The sequence below is a fragment of the Arachis hypogaea genome, chromosome 9, assembly GCF_003086295.3.
Source record: "Arachis hypogaea cultivar Tifrunner chromosome 9, arahy.Tifrunner.gnm2.J5K5, whole genome shotgun sequence".
Classification (NCBI taxonomy): domain Eukaryota; kingdom Viridiplantae; phylum Streptophyta; class Magnoliopsida; order Fabales; family Fabaceae; genus Arachis; species Arachis hypogaea.
In genome coordinates this window covers 5,333,764-5,361,213 of record NC_092044.1, presented here as the reverse complement: position 1 = coordinate 5,361,213, position 27,450 = coordinate 5,333,764, and the positions used below count along the sequence as shown (strand labels likewise).

At 31.5% G+C, this 27,450-nt stretch overlaps 1 pseudogene; it reads left to right on the top strand.

The window, feature by feature from the left end:
- The first annotated feature begins 1,772 nt into the window (after nucleotides 1-1,772).
- LOC112710090 (ABC transporter C family member 8-like) lies at nucleotides 1,773-7,783 on the top strand (annotated as a pseudogene).
- The last annotated feature ends 19,667 nt before the right edge of the window (nucleotides 7,784-27,450 follow it).

Genomic DNA, 27,450 nt, shown 5'->3' with positions numbered 1-27,450 from the left:
TTTGAGTAATTATTAACTTTAGGGATCACTTTGAAATTCGAGTGTAAATTTAGAAACTACTTTAAAATGTAACTCTAATTTTATTCATTTATTAATAGATTTGTTAATATTTCAAAATTTGTTTGTAGAAATAATAGTTATTCTATTTTTAATTTTTTTTATATCATTTGTTTGTGTTTATTTAATAACTTTTTATTTTTTAAAATTATCAAACCTTCTAATATTTTACAACAAAAAATAGTCTATAACAAGTAAAAGCTAAATTTAGACCAGTAAATTTATTGCAGATTGGGTAGAGCCTAATCTAATCTGATCTATTAGAGGTCAATATCCTCGATGTTGTAAAATGCATGATTGATGCGAATCTTTGATGAGCTTATTCTTCAATCTTCAATACACTCTTAAATGCTAAAAAGTCAATTTGGTTTCTATTCACTAATCATTTAAAGAGAGAGATGACACGGATCTCTAACAAAAAATTTCACAATGTTAAAAAGATAATATTTAAAATTATTTTATATAACATAATATTTATAATTTTATATATAATATTTTTAATTATTATTTATTAATTTAAAATTATAAAATTATTCTAACAATAATTAATAAATATAAAATAAATAATTTTAGATTGTTTTAACTGAATCTTTATTATTTTTCAAATATTATTACAAAAATAAAAAGATAACAGGGCTATTAATTTTGGTTTTGCATAAGTATCTTGGATTAACTAGTCTTCAAAGAGATTTTTTGTACTAAATTATTTTTAAAATCTTTGGAAGAATATATATTTTATATTTTAATTATTTTTTATCAAACTAATATTATTTATTAGTTTTTTGCATTTACAATTTTTTAGAATTATTTTTATCACCTTTTAAATCTTTAAGATGCATTTTTATTTTGATAATCTAATTACCTAGTCTTTTTAATTTTTATTACCGAAACTAAAAGTATTTCTACCAAACAAAAAGAATCCATCTCATTCCCTTTCCCATTTCCGTTCCTATCCGTATTCCAATTTTCATGCACATAAGGTTTGTAATAATTTATTTATGGGTAAAGTAATGTTTCGTCCTCGTGTTTAGGTTGAATTCATTTTAGTTTTTAATATTTTAATAATTTTATTTTTATTTTAAAACGTTTAAAATAATATTAATATTATTTTATTATTAAATTTTTTATTAATAATTAACGAAATTAATAATAATATTTTATTAACAATATATCAATTTTATTAAATATTATTGAGTGATTTGACGATAAAATAATATTGATATTATTTTAAATATTTTAAAATAAAAATATGATGATTAAAACATTAAAAATTAAAATAAGACGTTAGAAACCAATACAACCTTTTATTTATTTATTTTCACTGGGCTACAAAGAATCCCTTTACAAACCGCATGGACCCTACATTCATCTCCATTTTATCCACAACAACCATAGGTGTCTATGCATATGAACTTTTTTTATTAACCCACACCCACGATTCACGTATGTAAAGAATTTTAACAGCAGACACAAAATATATATCACATAACAATAAAATAATTTTTATAATAATTTAATATAGTAAAAACAAATTTAGTAACATAATAAAGATAAATAAATATCATTATTATATACTTTCACAAATTTTTTGAATTTTAGTCGAGGCACCTACTCCTTGTACATATATCCGTTCCTGTGTACGCGCGATAAGCATGCGTGTGTGTATATATATATATATGAAAGAAAATTAAAGTCAAACATATATCAAACTTAGAGGTTATTAATTATTAGTGGGGTACAGATATTTTTTCTCGAAAATTTAAGTTCATTTATTGAAGCTGAGGTTGAAGTGTTGTGAAATTGAGAAGTCAATCATTGAGGCTATACTACACAAAATGGCATGCTTTGGAATCACAAGAGGTACAACTCCTACACAAAACAACTTTGTTTGAAGACATAGAAGAGTTTGAATTCCTAGTAATATGATTCGAACCAAAAGAATAAACAAAAAAAAAAAAATATATGTTTTGTACTTCTTATATGCATTATGATGTTCTTGAAGACAAGACTCATCATTGGAAAATGATTTTATTCTGAATGGAAATATACAATAGTATTCTTTTATACTGAACATTTATTTTATGTCAAACTTCAATTGCAAAGATAAATGTTATTTCATTCATTGATTTTCTTTATTTTTTTTTCTACTTTGTATATATGCAGATGACTTCTCAGGAACATGTCTTGGAAATTTCAATTGGACTTCAATTTCCACTCAAAGGACTATAATAGACACAACCAACCTAATTTTTCTATGTATTTTCTATATATCTTTGTTCATAAATTTGATAATGAGAATGCCTAGTGGTAGCTCAAGAAAGGGGTGGCTTCATTTAGTTACTTCATTCTGTTGTGCTTTTTTGAGCACTACCTGTTTGATTAATTGCTTCTGGAGTCTCATAGCCAAATCTAATGGTTCCAATCAGCTGAGCTTGATTTACTTTATAAGATCACTCGTTTGGATTTCCTTAACTGTTTCTTTGCTTGTTCAGAAATCCCAATGGACTAAAATTTTAACCACTATTTGGTGGGTGTGTTCATGTGCATTGGTCTCAGCACTAAACATTGAAATTCTAGTTAGAGAGCAAAAGCTTGAGATTTATGATATGATGATATGGCCAGTACATATTCTACTTGTGATCTATGATTTCCATAACCATGGCTACTTTGTTCAACAACAAGTCTCAGATTCTAGTTTATCTGATCCTTTACTAGCTCATAAGGTTGAGCATAATCAAGAAACAGAATTAGGCCATGGCAACATTCTCAATAGAATGACATTCTCTTGGATCAATTTGTTACTGAAATTGGGTTACTCAAAGCCACTAACACTTGAAGACATCCCTTCCCTTGCTTCTGAAGATGAAGCTGAGATTGGTTATCAAAAGTTTGCTCATGAATTGGACTCCCTTTTGAGGGAGAGGAGCAAGAATGATTCTACAAACTTGGTTCTTTGGTCGATCGCGCGAGTTTACTTTAAAGAAAACATATTTATAGCCATTTGTGCGGTTCTCAGGACAATTTGTGCTGTAGCTTCTCCTTTACTTGTCTATTCCTTTGTGAAATACTCCAATTCCATTGAGCAAGACTTGAAATGGGGACTAACCATAGTGGCATGTCTAGTACTCGCCAAGGTGGTTGAGTCTATGTCTCAGAGGCATTGGTTTTTCAACTCAAGGAGGTCAGGGATGAAAATGAGATCAACTTTAATGGCAGCAGTATATCAGAAGCAGTTAAAGCTTTCTGTTTGGGGTAGGAGAAGGCATTCAACTGGTGAGATAGTGAATTATATCGCGGTTGATGCATATCGAATGGGAGAGTTTCCATGGTGGTTTCATATAGCCTGGAGTTCTGCATTGCAAGTTTTTCTGGCTGTTTGTGTTCTTTTTGGTGTTGTTGGTCTTGGTGCACTTCCTGGTTTAGTCCCTCTTCTCATTTGTGGAATCATCAATGTTCCATTTGCAAAGATCCTACAAAGATGTCGTTCTGAGTTTATGGTTGTACAGGATGAGCGTCTGAGATCAACTTCAGAGATTCTAAGTAGCATGAAAATCATAAAGTTACAATCATGGGAGGAAAAGTTCAAGAAACTAGTTGAATCGCTTCGCGCTAGAGAGTTCAAATGCTTGACTAAGGCACAGTTAATGAGAGCTTTTGGGGCATTCATTTATTGGATGTCTCCTACCATAATCTCTTCTGTTATCTTCATGGGGTGTGTTCTTTTCCAAAGTGCACCTTTGAATGCTGAAACCATCTTCACAATTCTTGCAGTATTGAAAAGCATGGGAGAACCTGTTAATCTGATTCCAGAGGCACTATCTGTTCTTATCCAAGTCAAAGTCTCCTTCGATCGCCTCAACGCATTTTTGCTGGATGATGAGATAAAAGTTGATGATGGTAGAAGAAATGCAACACTGAGTTCTTGTAACAGTGTTGAAATTATTGCAGGAAATTTCACCTGGAATGAGGAATCATTGCATCCAACTCTGAGAGATGTGAATCTAGATATAAAATGGGGTCAGAAAATAGCAGTTTGTGGACCAGTTGGAGCTGGAAAAACAGCTCTCTTATATGCAATTCTTGGAGAGATACCAAAAGTTTCAGGAACAGTAAGTTATATATTGATGATTAAACTTTAGTTTATAAACATATTACTTGAATTTCAACAATATTATAAATTTTTTTCTTATACTTTGCTTGTGATAATGGAAAAACAGGTTAGTGTGGGTGGAACTTTTGCATATGTTTCCCAAATTCCTTGGATCCAAAGTGGTACCATTCGCGATAATATCCTCTATGGAAAGCCTATGGAGAAAACCAGATATGAATATAGCATTAAGGTATGTGCCTTGGATAAGGATATTGATGGATTCAGCCATGGTGATCTCACAGAAATCGGTCAGCGGGGATCAACATGAGTGGAGGACAAAAGCAAAGGATTCAACTCGCTCGAGCCGTCTATAGTGATGCAGATATCTATCTCCTTGATGACCCTTTTAGTGCTGTAGATGCTCATACTGCTTCCATTCTGTTCAATGTAACTTACTAACTTCAACCGCCTTTTATAATCTATAAAGAGCATGAACAAGTGGTTTATATTCCAAGACATGTTTCTAATTCTTGTTGTGCAATTTCAGGATTGTGTGAAGACTGCTTTAAGAAGCAAAACTGTTATTCTAGTGACTCATCAAGTTGAATTTCTCTCAGAAGTTGATCAGATTCTGGTATTGTATCCCATTGGCAAATTTGATATCTTGGTTTTCTATCTCATAAATATGAAAATATATTTATATCACTCTAGGTGATGGAGAGAGGAGAAATAACTCAATCAGGAAGTTATAAAGATCTTTTGATTGCTGGAACAGCCTTTGAACAACTATTGAATGCTCACAGAGATGCAATCACAGGGATGAAGAAAAGGAATGAGAAGGAGAGAGTTCTTGAAAATATAGTTGCAGTTCATCAAGAGGATTCACATGGTTTGAATCTTGCAAACCGTGGAAGTGAAGCTGACATTTCCTCCAAAGTTCAACTTACACAAGAGGAAGAAAAGGAGATTGGTGATATTGGATGGAAGACATTTTGTGATTACATTTTATTCCCTAAGGGATCATGGCTTCTATGCTGTTGCATATTAGCACAATTCTCTTTTGTTGGTCTGCAAGCTGCATCAACTTTTTGGCTTGCACTAGCAATTGAGATACCAAAAGTAACAAGTAGCATATTGATTGGAGTTTATGCTGTGATTTCCTTTTTAAGTGTTGTATTTTCATATCTAAGGTCTTTCTTTGGTGCACGCCTTGGTTTGAAAGCTTCTAAGGCTTTCTTCTCTGCTTTCAATGATGCCATCTTTGGTGCTCCTATGTTGTTCTTTGACTCAACACCTGTAGGGAGGATTCTAACCAGAGTAAGATTCATTATTCTTTTCCAGATTGAAATGATCCCATTATTTATTCCACAAATTAATGCCAATATGTTTATCTTTCATGCAGGCTTCATCAGATTTTAGTATTTTGGATTTCGATATGGCTTTCGCAACCTTCTTTGTAATAGGCGAGATAATTGAACTTTCAACAATGATTGGGATCATGGTTTCAGTCACATGGCAAGTTCTCATTGTTGCCATTCTTGCACTGGCGGCTTCAAAATATCTTCAGGTTTGTCAAGTTTTCTCTTGTCTCATGCTCAAATGGAGGCAACATTGTTTCTTTCTTAATGTTATATTCTTTTTTTTTTTCTGTTTTGGTTACAAGGGTTATTATCAAGTTTCTGCAAGGGAACTTATGAGAATCAATGGAACTACAAAAGCTCCTCTTATGAATTTTACAGCTGAGACATCACTTGGTGTGATTACTATAAGGGCTACCAAGATGATGGACAGATTTTTCAAAAGCTACCTAAAGCTTGTTGACACAGATGCCACACTGTTCTTTCATTCTAATGCTGCCACAGAATGGTTAATTTTAAGGATTGAAGCCTTACAGAACTTGACACTCTTCACTGCAGCTTTGTTGCTTATTTTACTTCCTAAGGGATATGTGGCCCCTGGTATTGTTAGATACAAAAAATAAACTTCTCATGTTAATATTGTTAATAACATTTTTAGATATAAATCATCATCTTATTATGTCAACATTATGCTTGACTCATTTCAGGTCTTGTCGGAGTTTCGCTATCTTATGCATTTTCATTGACAGCCACCCAAGTTTTTCTGACCAAGTGCTTCTGCAACTTATCAAACTATTTGATCTCTCTTGAAAGAATCAAGCAATTTATTAACCTACCATCCGAGCCTAGTGCAATTGTGGAGGACTTAAGGCCACCATCTTCTTGGCCGTCGAGGGGTCGGATTGATCTCCAATCTCTGGAGGTAACAATCTAGCCTATTATATGAATTAAGATTCCCAACAAATGAATTCAATAGTGATTATGTCTCCATTAATTTCAGATTAGATATCGTCCAAATGCTCCATTAGTCCTTAAGGGCGTATCTTGTACATTTAAAGAAGGGAGTAGAGTGGGAGTGGTAGGAAGAACTGGAAGTGGAAAAACTACACTTATAAGCGCTTTATTCCGCTTAGTTGAGCCTGCAGGAGGTGATATTCTTATAGATGGGATCAACATATGTTCAATAGGGCTGAAAGATTTGAGAATGAAGCTAAGCATCATTCCTCAAGAACCAACACTTTTCAAGGGCAGCATTAGAACAAACTTGGACCCTTTAGGTCTCTACACTGATCATGAAATATGGAAGGTATGTGAAGTGGGTCTGTGATTGCAAAACTAGATGCAATAAAAGGGTTTTTTTTTTTTTTTTTTCTAAGAAAAATTCATGGCAATTTATTTGTACAGGCTCTAGAGAAATGTCAGCTGAAGGAAACAATTAGTTGTCTACCAAATCTCTTGGACTCTTATGGTGAGTTAAATCTGTGAACTTTTTAGCTTACAATATGAAATGGAGGTAGCAGCCACCAAATATTACATCACCATTCACCAGTAATATTTTTCAAATGAAAATATTGTTGATTTATATCATTCAAGATTTGACAAATATTTGCATTGCATCCATTGATTCATTTGACTGAAATAGTCTAAACTAAATTTACCAATTTTAACAGTAAGTGATGAAGGTGAAAACTGGAGTGTAGGGCAGCGCCAACTGTTTTGTCTAGGAAGAGTGCTTCTTAAGAGGAACAGAATTCTTGTGCTGGATGAAGCTACTGCCTCCATTGATTCCACCACCGACGCCATTTTACAACGAGTTATCAGAGAAGAATTCTCAGAATGCACAGTTATAACGGTGGCACACAGAGTTCCAACTGTAATAGATAGTGACATGGTCATGGTCCTGTCTTATGGTAAGTTCTTATAATTATTTACAAAGTTTCCTTAGATATAGTACTTCTTTAGTCATATCCATTTTCTTTTTTCGTGTTGTTCTTCCTTATGTGTGATCTGGTCATTGTAGGGAAACTGATTGAATATGATGAGCCTTCAAAGCTTATGGAGAGAGATTCTTCATTCTATAAGCTAGTGTCAGAATATTGGTCCAACTGTAATAGGAATATTCTCCAAAAAGACTAGTACTAAAAGAAGGGATTTGTCTATTGTCTATAGGGTAGGAAAAGTATAAACAGGTTCTTTAAGAACCAAGGAGAATATGCCATTTTTATGATTTTTTCACACTAACTTTTAATATTATATGGATGGGTTCTACTTGGTAAAATTATAATGAATGAATTAGAGGATGGCCTAATAATGCTCGTAATTTTACTGTATAAATTTAGTGCAAAAAATATGGACTTATTTGTGATAAACATATATTTAGTAAAATTAATTTATTATATATATAAGTAAATATTAAATTTAAGTAAAAAAGTAATCAGTTTTCTCTATTTTTTATATTGATGAAAAAATTAGTATTAATTTTGTTTGCTTTGCTTTATTAATACCAATAAATATATATATATATATATATATATATAATTAATTCAAATATTTCAACAAAATTATTAATAAAAGTAAATATCAAATTTAAGAGTTTTTTTTACAAACGGTGTAATTTGTATATATATGAAGAATAATAGAGAGTTGGTAGATTTTTTTATTTTTAGTTAGCTATTAATATTTAAAATTGTGAGCTAAAAGTATGTTGTTAGATTATTAAATTAAAAGAATTAGACTTATGACTAAAAATACTGGTAAAAAATTATAAATTTTGGTGGTTCTTAAATTTTTTTCCTTTGTATTTATTCAAACTAATTAGTAGATAAATATTAGTAACTACATAGGTTATGAGTAATACAAATATTAAAAATACAATGTTATTATTTAATTGTTCTGGTTATTATTCGTATAATATAATGCTATTAGTTAAGTAAATATAGTCCAGTCTTTAATTGTTTTTAATATATTTAAAATGAAAATTTTTTTAACCTTTCTATGATTTTAAATTAATATAGTAATTAAAAATAAAGAGATTATACATATGTCTATTATGGTCTAATTTTAGTGCTTCTAAAATTAATAAAATAAAAATATATTAGTCAAATTTGCACTCTTATTATAAAATTTAAATATTCACACAAATTAATATATATATAAAAATACATTTACATATACAAGTAGATGAGTCATAAATGAATGAAACTTTATTTAAATTAAAACGGGTTGAAAAAACTGTAAGGATGATAACCATAAATATTTTTATAAAATTTAAATTTTTTACTAAACATTTTTTATAACTATTGTATTATTATATTTGTATAAAGTTTAAAAATTTTAATTGCACTTGATACATTTTATAATGGGTATAACTAAGATAACGAATAAGATTGAAAATAATGAGCATAAAAAATTTTTTAAACTTTATAAAAAAAAATAGTTGTAATTGTTAATTTAGTTGTACTTGTTATTTTAGTTTTATTGATAATCAAGATTCTAATATGCATTTATAGTTATTGTAATCAATTTTATAAAATTTAAAAGTTTTTATTGTACTAATAATTACAGCTAAAATAATAAGTAAATTAATTTTTTATTTAATTATGTGAATTTATCGGATTTTTTTAAACAAAATTAATTGACAAATTGAAAGAAGGTATTTGAAATTTAAATACATGATTAACTATTAAAACTTAAAATTGTGCATATCAATTTAAATTAAATAGTATTTAATCGTTAGTTATAATTTAATAAATTTTTAAAAATGGTAAATAAGTAATAATCAATTAAAATTGTTTGTGGCCGAAGGAGTTACTAAATTATTTTAGTCTTGTGAAAATAAATATATAAGTGTTTTTGTAGCACTAAGGTAAAAAAAAGTTTTTATTTTGTTCTATAGTGAATAAATTTTTAATAAATCAGATAGGAATATTTAAATTTTTTTATAATAATAATAATAATAATAATAATAATAATAATAGCACTAGTAGTAATGATACCAATATAACTAAAAAATAGAAAGAGTACATGTCAAAAGATAATAATAATAATAATAATAATAATAATAATAATAATAATAATAATAATAATAATAATGAGATGTAATAATAATGAGATGTAATAATAGTACTAGTAGTAATTTTTGAATTTATATTTTAAATATTAAAAAGAGTACACGTCAAAAACATAAAATCTAGGCCAATGACAAAAATATTCATATAAAGTAAATAACTTACGCATATGCTTAAGCATTGGATAAGATCAATAACAACCAATGTCGTCACAAAAAGAATAAAAATGCTGTCATTAGTGCAGTGATTCAAGCTGAGAGTATGGTAGAATACCTTGCGTAGTAGGTGATTCACATAAAACAGCACCTATACGTGTATGTCAACATTAGAATTACAAAAAAATTATGTTAATAATATACTAAAAATCTCTGTTCAAAATGCAGTCATAATTAGAAAAAAAATATGATGATCAACACAAGAGACAGGAATGCCATATAGCGAAGGACAAAAAATACTGGAAATATCTCGAGTATACTAAATATCCAAGGCATGGCCATCATGCCAGAACCGACCATGTCTCAAAATAACTGCACACGAAAGGTGAAAAAATATGAAATTTTGGGTATATGTTCTCCTAGTAGCATTTGTTTTTAATATACATATCCATTAAAATATAAATACAAAAGTACATGAGAGTACATGTATGTGTTTATTTATGAAGACAAATTATGAAAGACTTAAAAATATGTATTTTATGTTTTTCTAAAATATTAAAACACAAATTTTTAATTTAAAACATTAATTTTTTTATAATTTTTTATTCTATCTAATTTATTAAATATAATATAAAATTAGTTTCTTCTTACAATTATGTACTCTTGTGTTTAACTTACAATTATGTACTCTTATTATTGCACCAAATATTGTTGTCGACCTCCCACCATTTCGTTTAGCGAGTAGCTCAATCATTATTCATTTTCATCAAGCTCATAGAATAATTGGTTCTCATAATAAACACAAGATAATAAAAATTGATATAAAGATAAAACCTCATTCAAATTTAGGGATAGCAAAAAATACGACCAAAATAACAAGAATACTATTTATAAATCAAAATAAATATTCCAAAGATTAGCAGCTATGTGATGAGAACTCATTCCATAAAAATCTACTAAATTCCTTGATTCTATTTATACAAATGCCTAAAATTAGAATTATAATTATTAATAATTTTGTTAATATGAGATCAAAACAATATCACCATAAAAGTGTGATTGACAATATATAAAAATCTTATGTAAAATAGAATATTCAAGGCATAGCCATCATGCCAGAACCAACCATGTCTCAAAATAATTGCACACGAAGGATGAAAGAAGATGGAATTTCAGGTATGATATGAGATATGTTCTTTTAATAGTATTTGTTTTTGGTATACATGTCCATTAAAATATAAATATAAGAGTACATGAGAATACATGTATATATTTATTTATTGAGACAAAAATTATGAAAGATTTAAAAACATGTATTTTGTAGTATTCTAAAATATTAAGACACAAATTTTTAATTTAAAATATTAATTTTTTTATAATTTTTTATTTTGTCTCATTTATTAAATACAATATAAAATTAGTGTCTTCTTATAATTATATATTCTTGTGTCTAATTTACAATGATATACTCTTATTACTCTATCAAATATTGTTATAATATATATTAATATATATATTAAAGACAGAAGTACGCATGAACCACCAAGTAGCCATATTCTTTGTTCTTATATATGCAAATTATATTATATATATCAAATAATTTATCTTTATTTAATTAATTTATTTATTTTTAAATTAATTATATTTTATTTAATAATAATTATAAATTTATTTTTTTATAATTATATAATATCTATTAATATTATTTTTTTAATAAATACTTGTAATATATAAATTAATAATAGGTATAAATTAATTAATAAATTATTAAATTTTAAAATAATAGTTATTTTAACATAAAAACAAAATAAAATATTTATGATAGAATAAAAATAATAAAATATTTATTATTTTTTATTTATATTATTTTAAAATAATTTGATTATTTTTAAACTATTAGTAAACATATATATTTTAAATTTTAATTTTAAATTTTTATTATTTTATATTTTTTATTTATATAAAACTGAATTAATTAATTCAACTAATAATTCACCAATTAAATTAATGAGCCAATAATTTAGTAGCTTAACTAATTCGATCGTCAAATTTGATTCAAACAACTATACTTTATAAGGTGTTTGAGGGGATAATGTTTTGGAATGTTTCCAAAAAACTGTGTTGTCCCGTGAGTTAAATCTTAAATGAATTGAGATTGATTGGATTATTGAAATCATCATCTTCAATTACATTCTTCCCTATCCCTCCTTGGCCCACCTTCCACCATTTCATTTAATCCACCAAGTTAAATGACTTGAGATAATTGAATATTTCAAATCATCTTCTTCAGTTAAGTTCTTTTGTGTTTCTCCTTAGTCCACCTCCCACCATTTCGTTTAGCCAGTAGCTCAATCGTTATTCATTTCCATCAATTTTATAGAATAATCTCAAATAGAATGATTGGTTCTCATGATAAACACAAATAATAAAAATTGGCACAAAGATAAAACCTCATTTAAATTTAGGGATAGCAAAAAACAAGGCCAAAATAATAAAAATACTATTTATAAACCAAAATAAATATCTCAAGAATTAGCAGCTATATAATGAGAACTCATTGCATGAAAATCTGCTAAATTCCTTTATTCTATTCATAAAAATGCTTAAAAATAGAATTATAATTATGGGAAAAACTCAAAATAACCTTGACAATTACTTCAAAAGACAACAAGACATTTGACAAAAAAAATATTCAGTTCGACTCCTAAGTTTTATTTTTATGGGACTGATTAGCTCCTGTGCTAAAAAAATTGGGCTAATCAGTCCCAAAAAAATATTAGAGACCCAATTGAGTGTTTTTTTTTCTTTGAGAGTCTCGTTATCCTTTCGAGATAATTATCAGGGTAGAGTGGATATTCACTCTATGATTATTAATGATTTTGTTAATATAAGATCAAAACAATACCACCATAAAAATGTGATTGACAATATATAAAAAATCTTATGTAAAATAGAATCTAATAATAATTTGATTTCTATTTTAGCAACAAAAAGATTTTAACAAAAATTTTAGAACAACACAAAATCAATTATTTGATTTCTATTAATTCATTCACAATTTCACAATAAAAAATTAGCAAACAGAATATAAAAACAAGAAAAGAATCGAAGAAGTTCTTTTAGTCTGCGTTTGTTTTTAAAAACAGGACAGGACAAGACACTGATAGATATAGACACAAAATTTTATATTCTTGTATTCTGTTTGGCAATAAACTAGAACAAATTATGAAAATTAAATTTATTCTTATTTTTTTTCAATCAAAAAATTTGAGATGAAAAATATAACAATAAAAAATATAATTATGAAAAATTAACAAGAATAATGAAAGAAAAAATAAAAAATAAATTGTGTCTTTTTTTAGTGTCTCCATGTCTTTCTTGTTATAATGGATACAAAATATACTAATTCAATATCTCTTGACACATTGTCTCTATCCATGTCTCTTCTAACATAATTTTATATGTCAGTGTCCCGGTAAACAATGCACCCTTAAATTTCTCCACACGTCAATTGCATTAGGCAAGGTTTCATTATCATGCCTATGCACAATTCCAGCATCTTTCTCAGTTTCATTGAATGATTTTGTGTGGTAGTTAGCCATAGCAACAAAAATCATATTATACAAAATAAGTAAAAATTTAAAACACAGCACTACAGAAAGAAAAAAAAATTAACACTCAGTTGCAGTGCATGTAACTAGATTTATGATTTTCGTCTATTCAATAAGAGATTTGTTTAAATTTATAGCCTTCTTTATTGAAATAAACAGATTATTGAGATATATTCATTGAACATTGAAGACTGAATATATGTCCTAAATTTTAGCCCATAAAATGTGTCACTTTTTGTTTTCTTTTAGTTTTTGTGTTGAAGAGTGAATGTGCCATGAGCCTTAATCGTCATTTATTTTAAATATAATCCAATTATAATAAAACTTAGGAATTCAAATCAAAGTTCCAATACATGCTTTAATTATATTATAATCGTTTTAAATCATATTACAAAATCTGATTATAATTAAATGTGTTTAAAGTAATAACTAAACTCAAGAATCGTCCAAATCAAATTTTAAACACATGCTATAATTAGAGTATAATCAAACACATTTTAAAATTCGGAAAAGCTCTGCATACAAGCCATTTTGGCTTGTATGCTTTACAAGTTTATTAAACAATAAAGTTAAAATACGCGCCCCTCCACGTACGTTGACTACACGCGCTATATAATATCCCGCGTATATCTAACTTCCAAATTTAAAATATTTGTTTCCTTCTTCGTTTTCGTTATTTTGAGATTTGCTTGTTCTTCTTCTCGCGCGTCTTCCCTCATTCTTCTCCATCGATCTTTTCCTCTCCTTTTCTCACTGGTATGTTCTTCGTTTACGTTATCTTTTTCTCTCTCTGAAACTCGAGCTTTGTTTTCTCTTTTGATTTGTTGTTTTCTGAAATCAAAGTTTGAACTCGTTTTGAAGATAATGGATCCTTCAAGCTCAGATTGTGTGCTGAATCCAGGCGAAGTGGATTATGGATCTAACGAAGTTTCTGAGGTTTGATTTACAGTAATTTGTATAGCATTGTGTAGTTTAAAAATTGCTCAACATTGTTTAATTACCTGGAATTTATAGCAGACGCTCGGGTGTAGATCAATTCTACTTTGGGTGTATTTTAGCTAGAAGTATGGGTGTATATACACTTTACTGGTTTTTTGTTATTTTTAATTGAGTTGTTATTGTTCAGGTGTATTATATCAGACATGATTGGGTGTGTTTTTAGTTTTTGACATGGTGTATTCTGCAGCCTGTGTATTGACAGTTTATGGCTTTAAAGGTCATTCTGTAGTTGAGTTGTTTCTGTTCGGGTGTATCATATTAGACATGATTGGGTGTATTTGTATCATATCTATGGGTGTATTCACAGTTCTGACACGGTGTATTGTGCAGCCTCTCTCGGTTGTTGATGACGAGCTTGTTCCGAAGGTCGGAATGACCTTTACCACCCTTGAAGATGCCGGAAAATTTTACAGGAACTACGCCAAGGCTGCAGGTTTCTCTACAAGAGTTCGGTGCACAAATAGGAAGGGAAACGAGATTAAGAATCAACTGATTACATGTAGCAGAGAGGGAAAATGGAGATCTAAAATATCTCCAACCGAGAAGACCAATCCGACAGCCGGTTTAAACTGTCCTGCAAGAATTTATATACACACATTGAAGGATGTCGGTGCTTGGATCATTTCAAAGGTTGTGCTGGATCATTCACACCCCTGCTGTCCAAGCAAAGCAGAGATGCTCAAACAGCACAGGGAACTAAGCATGTCCATTCGTCGTACGATAGAGAATAACGACGAGGCCGGTATCAGACCAAGCAAAACCTACCAATCATTTGTTGCGGCTGCCGGGGGTCACCGCGAGTTAAATTTCATCGAAAAGGACGTGAGGAATTAAATTACCAGGGAAGTGCGGAATGTTTCCGAATAAGAAGATGCAAAGGAATTCGGGAAATATTTCTTAAGAATGAAAGAGAAGAATCCGAATTTCTTTTTTGAGCTCGAACTCGAGGAGGATCAATCGATTAAGCTGGCTTTTTGGGCCGACGCAAGAAGCAGAGCCGCCTGTGAGTATTTCGGAGACGTCATTTCATTCGACACCACCTACAATACAAACAGGTAACAAACTATCCCTGTTTATGATGCTAAATTAATGTATTTTTACGAATCCGCGGCAGAGGTGTATATTGGCCGTTTCATTGGGTGTATTCTAAGCATTTGTTGGGGTGTACCTAATGATTTTGCATTCTGGACCATGGTAATTCGTTTCAGGTATAATTTGGTCTGTGGTTCTTTTGTCGGGGTGAATCACCACGGTCAGTCAACACTTCTCGGATGCTCTTTGATGAAGAACGAAGAAATTGAATCATTCAAATGGTTATTTCAATGCTGGCTTCGTTGCATGGGAGGAAACGCTCCGAAAGGGTTTCTCACCGATCAGTGCGCATCAATGAAAAGGGCTTTAGAGGCCTGTATGCCAACAACAGTTCACCGCTGGTGTATTTGGCACATCATGAAGAAGATTCCAAGCAAATTAAACGGGTACAAGGGACATGCCGATATCGAACAACAAATGAGCCATGTTGTTTGGAACTCTCACAGCAAAGACTCATTCGATAGGAATTGGAACGATTTTCTGGTGAATTTTGGTCTTGCGGACAACAAGTGGCTTTCAGGTAATGTGTTTTTAAAATCTGCAGCAGAGGTGTAAATTGTACGATCACTCGGGTGTATTTTACTGTGTGTGTTTGGGTGTATTATGCAGATCTGTACGAAGACCGTCACATATGGGTTCCTATCTATCTGGACCACCACTTCTGGGCAGGGATGAGAAGCACACAAAGGAGCGAGAGCATGCATTCATTTTTTAACAAATACATCACTCGGAACAGCTCGCTCATTCAGTTCGTCAAACAGTACGATAATTGCCTCGGAAGCAGGGAGCAAGCAGAGAGAGAATCAGATGCTGCAGATTTTCATACGGTCATACCGTGTGCAACCAAATCCTCCATCGAAGCTCAGTTTCAAGATGCGTACACCCACGCAAAGTTTAGGGAAGTCCAAGCCCAATTCAGAGGAAAGGCGAATTGCATCACCAGATTAAAGAATTCCGCTCTAGGCTATTCAGTATACGAAGTCGGAGAACAAGTTTCCAGCTCAATATTCGACAAGTTCGCGGTTACCTACGACTCAGTTGCAGCCGAGGTAAAATGCCAATGCTTATTATTCGAGTCGAGAGGGATACTGTGCCGTCACGCACTAAGCGTGTTAAGCTTCGAACAAGTAAGCCAAGTTTCCCCTAGATACATACTGGAACGATGGAGCAAGAAGGTAAAGAGGCAACACACACACATCAAGAGCAGCCACGACGAGCCACTAATGGAGCCAAGAAGCAAGAGGTTCGACCAATTGGTTTTTTGTTCGCAAAATATTTGCGAATTTGCCTCCGAATCGGAGGAGCTCACTGCAATTCTGCACCGTGCGTACGATAACGTCATGGCCGAGATGGAAGCATTAAAAGGCAAAAGGAAGGGGACATCTTCTTTATCCCACGAAGACGCTAACTTGGAATCCGTTAACGAGCTTCAAAGCCCGCCAAGGATTCGAACAAGAGGACGTCCAAAAAACAGGCTAGGTTCAAAGCTGGAGAAACAGATTGCAAATGCCACAAAGAAGAAGAAGACGAAAGTTTTAAGCGAGTTAAATGTAATGTTCTTTAAATTTGTGGCGATTGAGTTTATTTTTCTAGTTAATAGTTTAGCTAATGCGTGAGTGTTATATTCAGATAAACCTGTTTGATGCTGCATCAGCGGCGCATTCAAGTTGCAGCCAATATCAGGGACAAGTTATAAATTATCAGTTCAGGGTACCAGTAGCAGGGGATAACTCTTTGGGTGTATAGGTATAAAGAGTATGGGTGTAAAATCACTGTTACTTTTGGGTGTATTTTTGTTAATTGACAATTTACATATAGACACATATATAGATACATATAGAACAAAAGCTGTAAAAATTCACAGGTTATGGGCGTATATTTCAGTTGATGTTTTTTTTTCATATTTTAGTACATGTAATTCATTCATTTTGAATACAGCACAGACAATTGGGTGTATATTTTATTCAACCTCGGGTGTATTATTAGACTTGCGTTGGGTGTAACAGTTTATAATATGCGTATCCCTTGATTTTTTGCTTTATGTTTTACCACCTGTAATACAGTTTTTGAATACATCACAGACAGTTTACCAGCACAGATAGTTTAACTATGGAAAAAAATATACATGGAATAGAAGTTGTTGATAAATGGCAAATATTTACATCATTTGTTCAATTTTCAAACTACCCAGTTTCTATATCAGCAGAATTAATCTGACAAAACGGACTCAATAATACAGAGGATGGCTTCGACAGCCTTATAGCACTACTCTCTCTAATTGCCCGATCTCTCTGTGTATTCATCTCACTGAATAGTATCCGGGAAGCATACTCCACTCTATGGTGGTCCACCTCCTCCTACAATTAAAAAGTATGTTATGTTTAAACAGAAATATTAATTCAGTAAAGTAATACAGAGTTATATAGTTCTAAAGACAGTTACCTGTGTCCAATTATCCCATTCATACTTCCCCTTTTTAATGTTTTCCGGCTCTATTAACTCAAGTCACTTCATTACGTATATAGCGCAGTCATAGCTGAAAACGAAGAAAATAAATTACAAATCTCATTTAGGAAAGTTTAATGTTCAGAGTCACAAATTTATACCTTGTTTTTTGGCCTGAAATTTTAACATATGGTGCTTTAATTTCCTTCTCCTTCTCGCCTTTCTCGAGAGGTTTCCCGCCGGCATATGTTATCAATCTTGAAAATACATATCCCTTAAATACCAAAAGAAGTCAGTAATACACCCGAATGAATGAACAAGATACACCCAACTGAATATGGAATATACACCTAATTGAATATGAAATATACACCCAACTCAACTTTCAAAATAGACCTATCTATTAAAGTAAAGAAGACAGAGGCAACTTACAGTGAATTTATTAATGTCCTTTCTCTCATCGCTTGGAGCTTTTTTGTGTAGCGGGTCAAGTATTTGACATTTCCGCGTTCTTGTATTTATCAGCCATAACCACCAATGTCCCGAGTGGCAAACAGGAGCAAAAATCTGAAGGATTGCCACATTTCAACAGTCTGTTATTTTATTTGGCATATAAGTAAATAAGCGTACTAACAAATTTACGAAACAAAAACTTACATATGGATGCGAACTTAATTTTTTTCTATCTATGAAGTGAATGAAACTCGGGTAGGCTTCCACCCTGAATTCTTTGTTCGTTTTCGGGGATATGAATTCCCCCCTTGGGTGATCCGAAAGTGCCATGCTCTGCAAGAATTACAATACAAGAAATGAAAACATGAAAATACACAACTTACACCCAATCTAAGCTAAAAAATACACCCAAATCAATGCATAAAATACACCCAAAGTTCGTAGAAGTAACACTTACCACAATATCGGGGGGGAGACAGTATATTTGTGCCTGAAACCTCTTTTCCTTTTTCTGGTTTAGGATGAGGCAGATGGCAGATACAATCTAGAAATCAATTTTAAATTAATAAACATTGCAGTTGACTTTGGTGTAAAAACATTAATGTTAGTCTAAAATTACCTGAGATTCTATATCACTTTTTGCCTGGAGGGATGCAAGGTGCGTTCTCATCAAAATGTATTCTCCTTGGCCAATCAGAGTGCATATCTCCTCATACTCGTCAGTATTGCCCTTTGCATCTTCCTTTAGTCTCGTCCCCCAGATGTAGCACTTTTGTTTCATATCATCCGGAATTTGATTTATTCCCCCAGGGGTTTCAAACTTTGCAGAACTTTCTCCCCCAGTCTCCCTATGAATTTGTGGACTTTCATCTTTTCCCTTTGACGCACTGCTTGCTAACTTTTGGACCAAACTGTCCAATTGTTCTAGCATAGTTGCAGTTTCTGGAGATTTTTCCCTTTCTGTCTCCTGCGTCGACGCCCCCTCCTGGCTTGAATCTGTCAATCCGAGGCTGAATGATGGCATCACCGGATCTGTTTTAGGAACATAGCTTGCTGTCCGTGCCATCATCAACAGGGCAGCAGCGTCCTCTGCGTCTGGATGACTGCGACATTATGTATAAGAATAAGAGTAAGAATAAGAATATACGGATGATAAGCAAAGATTGATTCTAGTCTAATGAACTTACATTTTTGTTGGAGCTGGGGGAAGCTTGGGTGTTGTTTCTTGAAGTTGTTTGGGGGTTTCAGGAGTGCTGCACAGTTACACAAAATTAATCAGGAAGAATATACACCCAAACTGTTATCAAATATACACCCAAACCATAAATAAATATACACCCAATACTATTTTCTTACGTTTCTCTAGCCCCTTCAATCTGTAGCATAGGGGTTGGTTCGGAATCTGCGTCAGTGGTTGTTTGCTGGGATGCCAGCACAAAAAACTGGATCGGGACTCTAAACAAGAATAAAAATGAAAGGTTAACAACATATTTGAAAATAATAAGGTTATAAGGTTGAAATATTCTTGGAAAACTCACATTGCAAGCACTTCCGACGGCGTTTGTTCCCTAACAACTATCATATTCGAATCAGTCGGAGTCAACCTAAAATACACCCAAAGAAGATCAAAAAATACACCCGAACAATTCAAAAAGAAGACAGGCTTTGTTTTTTGAGAACTTACATACTTGCAGTTTTTGCTTTTTTTTGCTGCCTTTTTTTTCTCGAATAAAATAATAAAGGGCTTTTTTTTCTAAAAAAAAATATATATACTGAATTAGAAGTAGAAGGTAATAGAAGAACAAATGTAACGGTTATTTGAAAGAGAAATTACATGCTCTGAGACGGCTGGTTTACACTACTCTGTTCTGTGCGTCCTTGAGAGGAAGGATCATCACTTCCCAAGTTCACAGCCGGTAGTCTAAACAGATTTCATGTTATTCAAACGAAATATACATCCAACTTAGTAAACAAGATACACCCAACTTGATCCACAAAATACACCCAAATTGTTTCACAGAATACATCCAAATCATGATAACAAGATTTTATTAAATAATAAAGCTTCTTACGTTTCAGAGGACACATAGCGACCTTCTGTCGATCGCAGGTCAGCTTGGTTGTCCCTGCGAAACAAGATACAATTATTAGCAAACAAAAGACACCAAAATCTCAAATACACAGCCCAGCAAGACATACCCCTCTGTAGCAGATTTATGAACGTTTTCCCCTAGCAATTCATCAAGTTCGTCACTTGATATTTCATATGTCTCACTACATTCATAAAATAAGACGTTAACAAAAATAATTACAATGATAGACCGTAGTATAGCTTACGAGGTACTGTACCCGTAAAAGTATTGATCTTCTTCAGGAGGTGAATCCTCCATAACTACTTTTTTCTTTTTTTGTGGTGTTCTGGGTGAAAAAAAAAAACAGTACCAATCATAAATAAAAAATTAATTTTATCACAGAATTTTATCCAAAGAATTGCTTACTTTTTTGGAGTTGTTTTTGTTTTTTTCTTTTTCTTCTCCTTCTTCCCAGGTGATGATTCTTCGCTCCTATAAGTCAATAAAAGACACTTCAGTTAATACACAAAATCTTTATAAAGAAGCCAAAAGAAAGGAGTAATAATTTCAGGACATTACTCATCACTTGGTTCAGATTCAGATTCTGAATCAGAATCTGACTCCTCTTGCCTCTGCTTTCTTTTTCTTGAGTCCATTCTGGAAGGCAAACAATTGTCATTTAGAACATACTAAAAATACACCCAAATGGATTCACGAGATACACCCAACTAAATATACAATATACACCCAAAACAGCAAACGAAACACACCCTGCTTAATAAGCTACATACACCCAACGTAGACAAACAAAATACACCCAAACCGAAAAAGAAATTACACCCAAGTATGGTACTTACTTTTTCCCCTTTTTGCCGGGGTGTTTAATTCCCGAATCCTCTGAGTCTTCTTGAGCCTCAGACTCAGAGGTAGAAGTGTCACTGTCAGTAGTTTCTGTCTCCGAAGACGATGTTGAGCTCGCCTTCCTTTTTTTTGTTTTTTTTTATTTCTTGTTTTTTTTGTTTTTTTTTGTTTTTTTCTCATTTTTTCTCTTGTCTCTGCCAAATTCAGAATCCCCTGAAACATGAGATATTTTAGTTAGCACCATTCGGGTAAATAAAATACACCAACTTATTATGATTACTCACCAAAATTTCCTCTCTCTCTGCATTCATTCTTTCCACCAACTGCTCCTTAGTCCAGTTGGCAATCCATGGCTTTGGTGGTCTTTCAACCCTATTCTTGCCTTTGTTTTTTGAAAGATGAAAGTAGATTATCATCAGGGCGAAGAGGCAGCCATTGATTGCCTTCTTCTTCTTCTCTTGATAGTCTGTTATGCCCTTGATCATGAAGGTCAAAACATCCCCCCCCCCCCAGTTTCTCTCCTCTATGCCGTCTATCTTAAAAATTGGGACAAGGTGCACGGGCGATATTTTGTTTATCGTCGTTGGCAAAAGGAACGCCATCTGTATGTAGAGGATGAATATCCTCTTGAACATCAGGCGTTCCTCTTTGTTGCCAACGCCGATTTCCATCATTTCATCGGTAAGACTTTTGAGGGTCTTACCCTGGAATCTTCTATAAATTATTTTGTCATCATCAGAAAGTTTCTTATAGTCAACTTTCTCAGGAAATAGATCTCCTACAAAAAGGAAGACAACAAATCATCCAAGTCGGTTCAAATACACCCAAGCATCAGGTTAATATACACCCAAGCAACAACTTAATATACATCTATAATTTTGAGCTAATTACCTGTTGCATTGATGCCAAGCGCATCACCTATTTTTTTTGGGGTTATTTGGAAAGAACCATATCCTGTCTTCAGTTTGTGCTCCCCAAGTTTGAAGTTGTTTGCCAACTCCCTTAAGAGTTGGTGATCCACCCTCAGTGGTGGGATGTGTATCAACCCACCAAATCCAAGATCCCTCACAATTGCCTTCTTCTCCTCAGTCATGTTTCTGAACTTATCATTCAGGAGATGTGTGGCACATTTAAGGTCTTTAGTTTGGTTTCTTGCTGCCATTTTCTCTGAAACTAAAAATACACCCAAAGATATCAGTAATATACACCCATATATATATGACTCAGATACACCCATTGATAACAATAAGATACATCCATTGATAACAGTAAGATACACCCATATATATGAATCAGATACACCCAAAGATATTCGCAAGATACACCCATTGATAACAGTGAGATAAACCCATAGATATTATTCAGATACACCCAAAGATGTCAAACAAGATACACCCATTGATTACAGTGAGATACACCCATAGATATTATTCAGATACATCCATATAGATATCAGTCAGATATCACTCAACCATGCTTCAATATCAAGCCACATTACAAGGTTAAGCAGTTTACACCCCCGAATCTACGGAATAAACCCCCCAAAAATCAACAAAAATAGCAGGAGAACTTAGAATAACAATGTAGAATGACGTAGAACTTAGAAGAACGACGTATAACTTAGAACAGTGTAACAAAGAAGCAAGAGTAATAGTAAACCCTAGAAGAACGACGTAGAAGAAAAGTAAAATATACAGTATTTTAATGGACTTACGTTGAGTATTCTTGGTTTGTTTTTTCTTCAGATTCTTCACAGAGAGGTTGATGGTGTTTTGATGCAGTTTTCGAACTACGATTTCTATATTTTGAAACTTGATTTTCGCTCGAAAATGAGAGGGTTTCGTTGTTTTGAAAGCGCCTTGAGAAATGGAAGAAGTGGAAGAAGTGGAAGAGTCTGCCATACGTAACCGTTCGAATGTTGAGCGCGTGATTTTGACGCGCCATCTTATCTCTCTTCATGCGCGTGATTTCTGTTTGGGCTGGGCCAACTTGTTTGCTTGTAGGCTTGTATGTGTAGCAGGCCCGTTTAAAATTATATTACAAAATTCAGTTATAATCAAACGTAATTAAAATAATAATCAAACTTAACATTCAAATTAAAGTTCAAACTCATGCTATAATCAGAATATAATCAAATATGCTTTAAATCATAATACAAAATCTGATTATAACCAAACACGCTTATGGTAATAATCAAACTCAATAATCGAAATCAAAATTTAATACTATAATCAAATTATAATCAAGCCTGCTCTAAATTATAGTACAAAATCTTGTTACATTGAAACTGCCACATAAAAAATTAAATATTATAAGGGAACTAATGATTCAAATGATTGATAGCTACAAGCCTACAAGTCTCTACAAATCTTCAATAAACAAAGGATAATTAGAAACAGGGCAACATGTGAATGACTTAAAAAAATTCACTTTTTTATTCATTTAATCTTTTTTGTTAAGATTTTATTTATCTCAGTTATTATAATTATAGAGCTCAAATTCTTTATTGAGAGTTGACAGATTTTTTATTGACTAATTATTAATGCTACAAGTATTTAAATCATACTCAATATCTATCAATTCAACTAGCATCCTAGGGTATTAGGTATCCGAAATCAAAGTATAATAAATACATTATTAATTACTATGATAGTCCTAAGTCAAAGGAAACTCTATTACTATGTTCATCTTGAGAATATTCTATTGACAAATATGCGATAATTATAACAATTAGAAATTCTCAAAGTGGGTCAGTTCAATGGCCATATCTCTATATGCACCATCTATATATATAATTTAATAATTGAAATCTATTAATCTTCATCCAATGAAGATCATTATATATATATATATATATATATATATATATATATATATATATATATATATATATATTTTGATCTTTTCGGATTATTAATGTCTTTTTTAATAATCTTATATGACTAAGAATAATTTAGATTAAATTATAAAAGATTTATCTCTCAATATTATGATCATTGTCACAATGATAAATCTATAAATTTAATCAATAACTTTATTATATTAACATTTTAATATAATAACAATAATAAATTATTTGACACAAGATTGATTAGATTGTAGTCATACTACTTATTTTCAACACAAAATATATATTTGTACAATTAAAATATAAAAAACTAATGTCTTTTTTTTAAATAAATGAATTCAGATTCCTAAAGACAATAATCTATAATCCAATTTATATTATATTTTTGTTGAATAATTATATAAAATTATGTATAAATTATCAAATAAATAATTTGTAATTTTTTTTATAAAATACTTTAAATTTAAGGGTTAAGTACGATTTTGGTTCCTAAGGTATAGGTTGAAAATTTTTTTGTCTCCAATTTTTTTTTGCATACAAAAACGTCCCTGAGATTTTACTTAGTTTTTAAATCGTCTTTTTTACTTAAATTTTAAATTTTATTACCAAATTACCCTTATCTAAAAAAATTATAAAATAAAAAAAAGAAAGAGAAATGATGCATGAGAGCGAGAAGGGAATCACGCGAGGGGGGAGAGGGAAGAAGAAGAAGGGAGAAGGGAGGGTGGCAACGACGCCGTCAAGAGAGGACGGACGTCAACGCCAGTAGATCAGGGGGGAGGACGTCCACCGCATCGCCATTCTGCTCATCCTCCTCGCTAGCTTGTCGGTCGCCGCTGTTGCTCGCCACTGCTCCTCGCATGTCGCTGCTACTCTTCGCCGTTGGTCCTCCCTATGGTTTCGATTTTGTTTCTGATTTGTTGATATTGTTAATTAAGTTGATTACTCAGCTTCTATTTCTTTTTGTTAATTACATTGTTAGTTTTGTTAATTTGTTGATTTTGTTAATTACATTATCGATATTGACTCTGATTTCATTTTGATTGAGTGCATTGTTCTTCGGCTTCTGTTTTTTTGTTTCTGATTCTATTCCATTCTTCTGCTTCTAATATTTGCTAGTTGAAATTCTGTTTTGATTTTTTTATATTTATTAGTTGAAATTCTGTTGTTGTTGTTGTTGAAATTCTAGTTGAAGACGAAGAAAAAGAAGAATAGATGCTGCTGTAATGGAGAACGAAGAAGAAAAAGAAGAATAGAAACTGAGTATTTTGCGAAGGAGAAGGGTATTTTAGTCGGAAGAATGATTTTAAAACCAAGTTAAACCTTATGGACGATTTCATATGCAAAAAAAGGTTGGAGACGTAAAAACCAAAATTATACTTAACCCTAAATTTAACATTAATATACATATTATCTAATCAATCTTTAAAAAATATTAGAATATATTATATAGTATAATTAATTTATTTTTCGCATATAGCGCAGGTCTCATTTTAATTTAATATAAAGTTTGGTTGTGAGCAAAGGTAGAAGCATGTGTTACAGACATTAGTATTCTTATGGTGATTCTTGGGTTTGAAGGTAAGTGAATTTCATTTCTCCATGATTGTGTAACTATTTTGTTTTTTTCATTGTTCTGAATTAATGTTCTTGTTTTCTGCCAAAAACGACTCACTTTCTTGATGAGTTCTTTTGAGAAAGTTTTGATGCAATCTATTATCAAAAGGCAAATAAAAATTTGATGCAATCTATTATCAAACTAAATGAGAAGTACGCACCACCATAAAAAAAAATTTTACAAAAGTTTATAACCACAAAGTTAACCTTTTTTATTACTTTCTCTTTCTTGATTTCTAGTAGTGCGGTTGGTATTCCTATAAAACATGAAAGATATATGGATTAAGCTAAATTCGAAACATAATATGAGAGTAGCGCTGACAATGATAAGATTGGGTAAGATTTGGACTCAACTTTAATCTTATAAGTAAGTTGAATTTTTTTTTTAAATTTTATCCTACTCTATCTGCGGGTTAGAGAATCTCTCAACTCTAATTCTACTCGCATTCTAAAGTTCTAAACCTTACTCTATTTAACTTTACCCGCAGAAAAATAAAAAATTTTCAAGCAAACATAAAGTTTAACCATTCCAAATTTTATACATATTAATAAAATAAAAAATAAAAAATTAAATTTAAATTAAAATTAAAAATAATAAAATTTTAAAGAAATCTAACAAATTACAAATACTTATATTTCAATTAATTAATTTTAACTTTATCTTTTATGCAAATTAAATTAAAATTTTATTCTTATTTCAATCTCTGACTTCCACTTTACACTAAATACAATACTAAAATTTATTTCAATTTATGTCTCTCAATTTCTATCTTTCAGTCTCAGTATTTCTGTCTATGTCTATCTTCCCACGCTTTTCCGATCATCAAGTGCCCACATATTTTGAAAATTTCTTTAGCCCATTCCTTTATAAGTTCATCCTGAAAATTATTTGGAACAAAAAATGTCAACAAAATAAGAATCGGTAATATATATATTCTTGTCAAGGACCAACATATACATTTAGTCATGTATTATTATATCAGCAAAAACTTTTTGCAGCAAAAAAGTAAATACATCAACAAAACCTTAGAAGGGTATATTAGAATCTGAATTCCTTCATGGACACTACAAATGAAAAAGGTGCTAACAATACAGATCTTGTTGTGTATTTAGCTCACTGCTTCAACTCTTTATAGTGTTAAAGTAGATACATATATGGTGTCAATGTTGAAGTAAAAGCTCTGAAATTTTTAGAAAGAAAGATATGAAAGATAGCACAAACCTTTTTAACTTTCTTTGCGCCTTGGAGATAAAGATCTCCGATTCTTGCATGAATTGATCCCACACCTTTTTGCATGAGCGAGGTCCAATCAATGTCCGACAGGATGGAATCTACATAGAAAAACTTGGCCACCATGAGTATCCATACCAAAGGTGCAGAAACTTGCCATATCATAATAATAATAATAAAACTACGCAAAAAAGTGAAAAACTTGAAACAACACTGGAAACTAAAATATGGTTTGATCAGGGTATATGATCAGCACTAGATAAAATCATTCTCGGGGCTTCAAATGATATATAAGATCACTCATCCAGCAGAATAAGTGCAAAATTTGATATCCCATCGAATAGAATCATCCCTTTTTTGGTTGAATCATATCTAGGGCTGCGTTTGTTTACGGTGATGGAATACCAGGGACATTAAGATACAAAATCGTATTTGACAGATGAGATATATATAGAGACATTGTGTTAAGAGATATTGAATAAGTATATTTTATG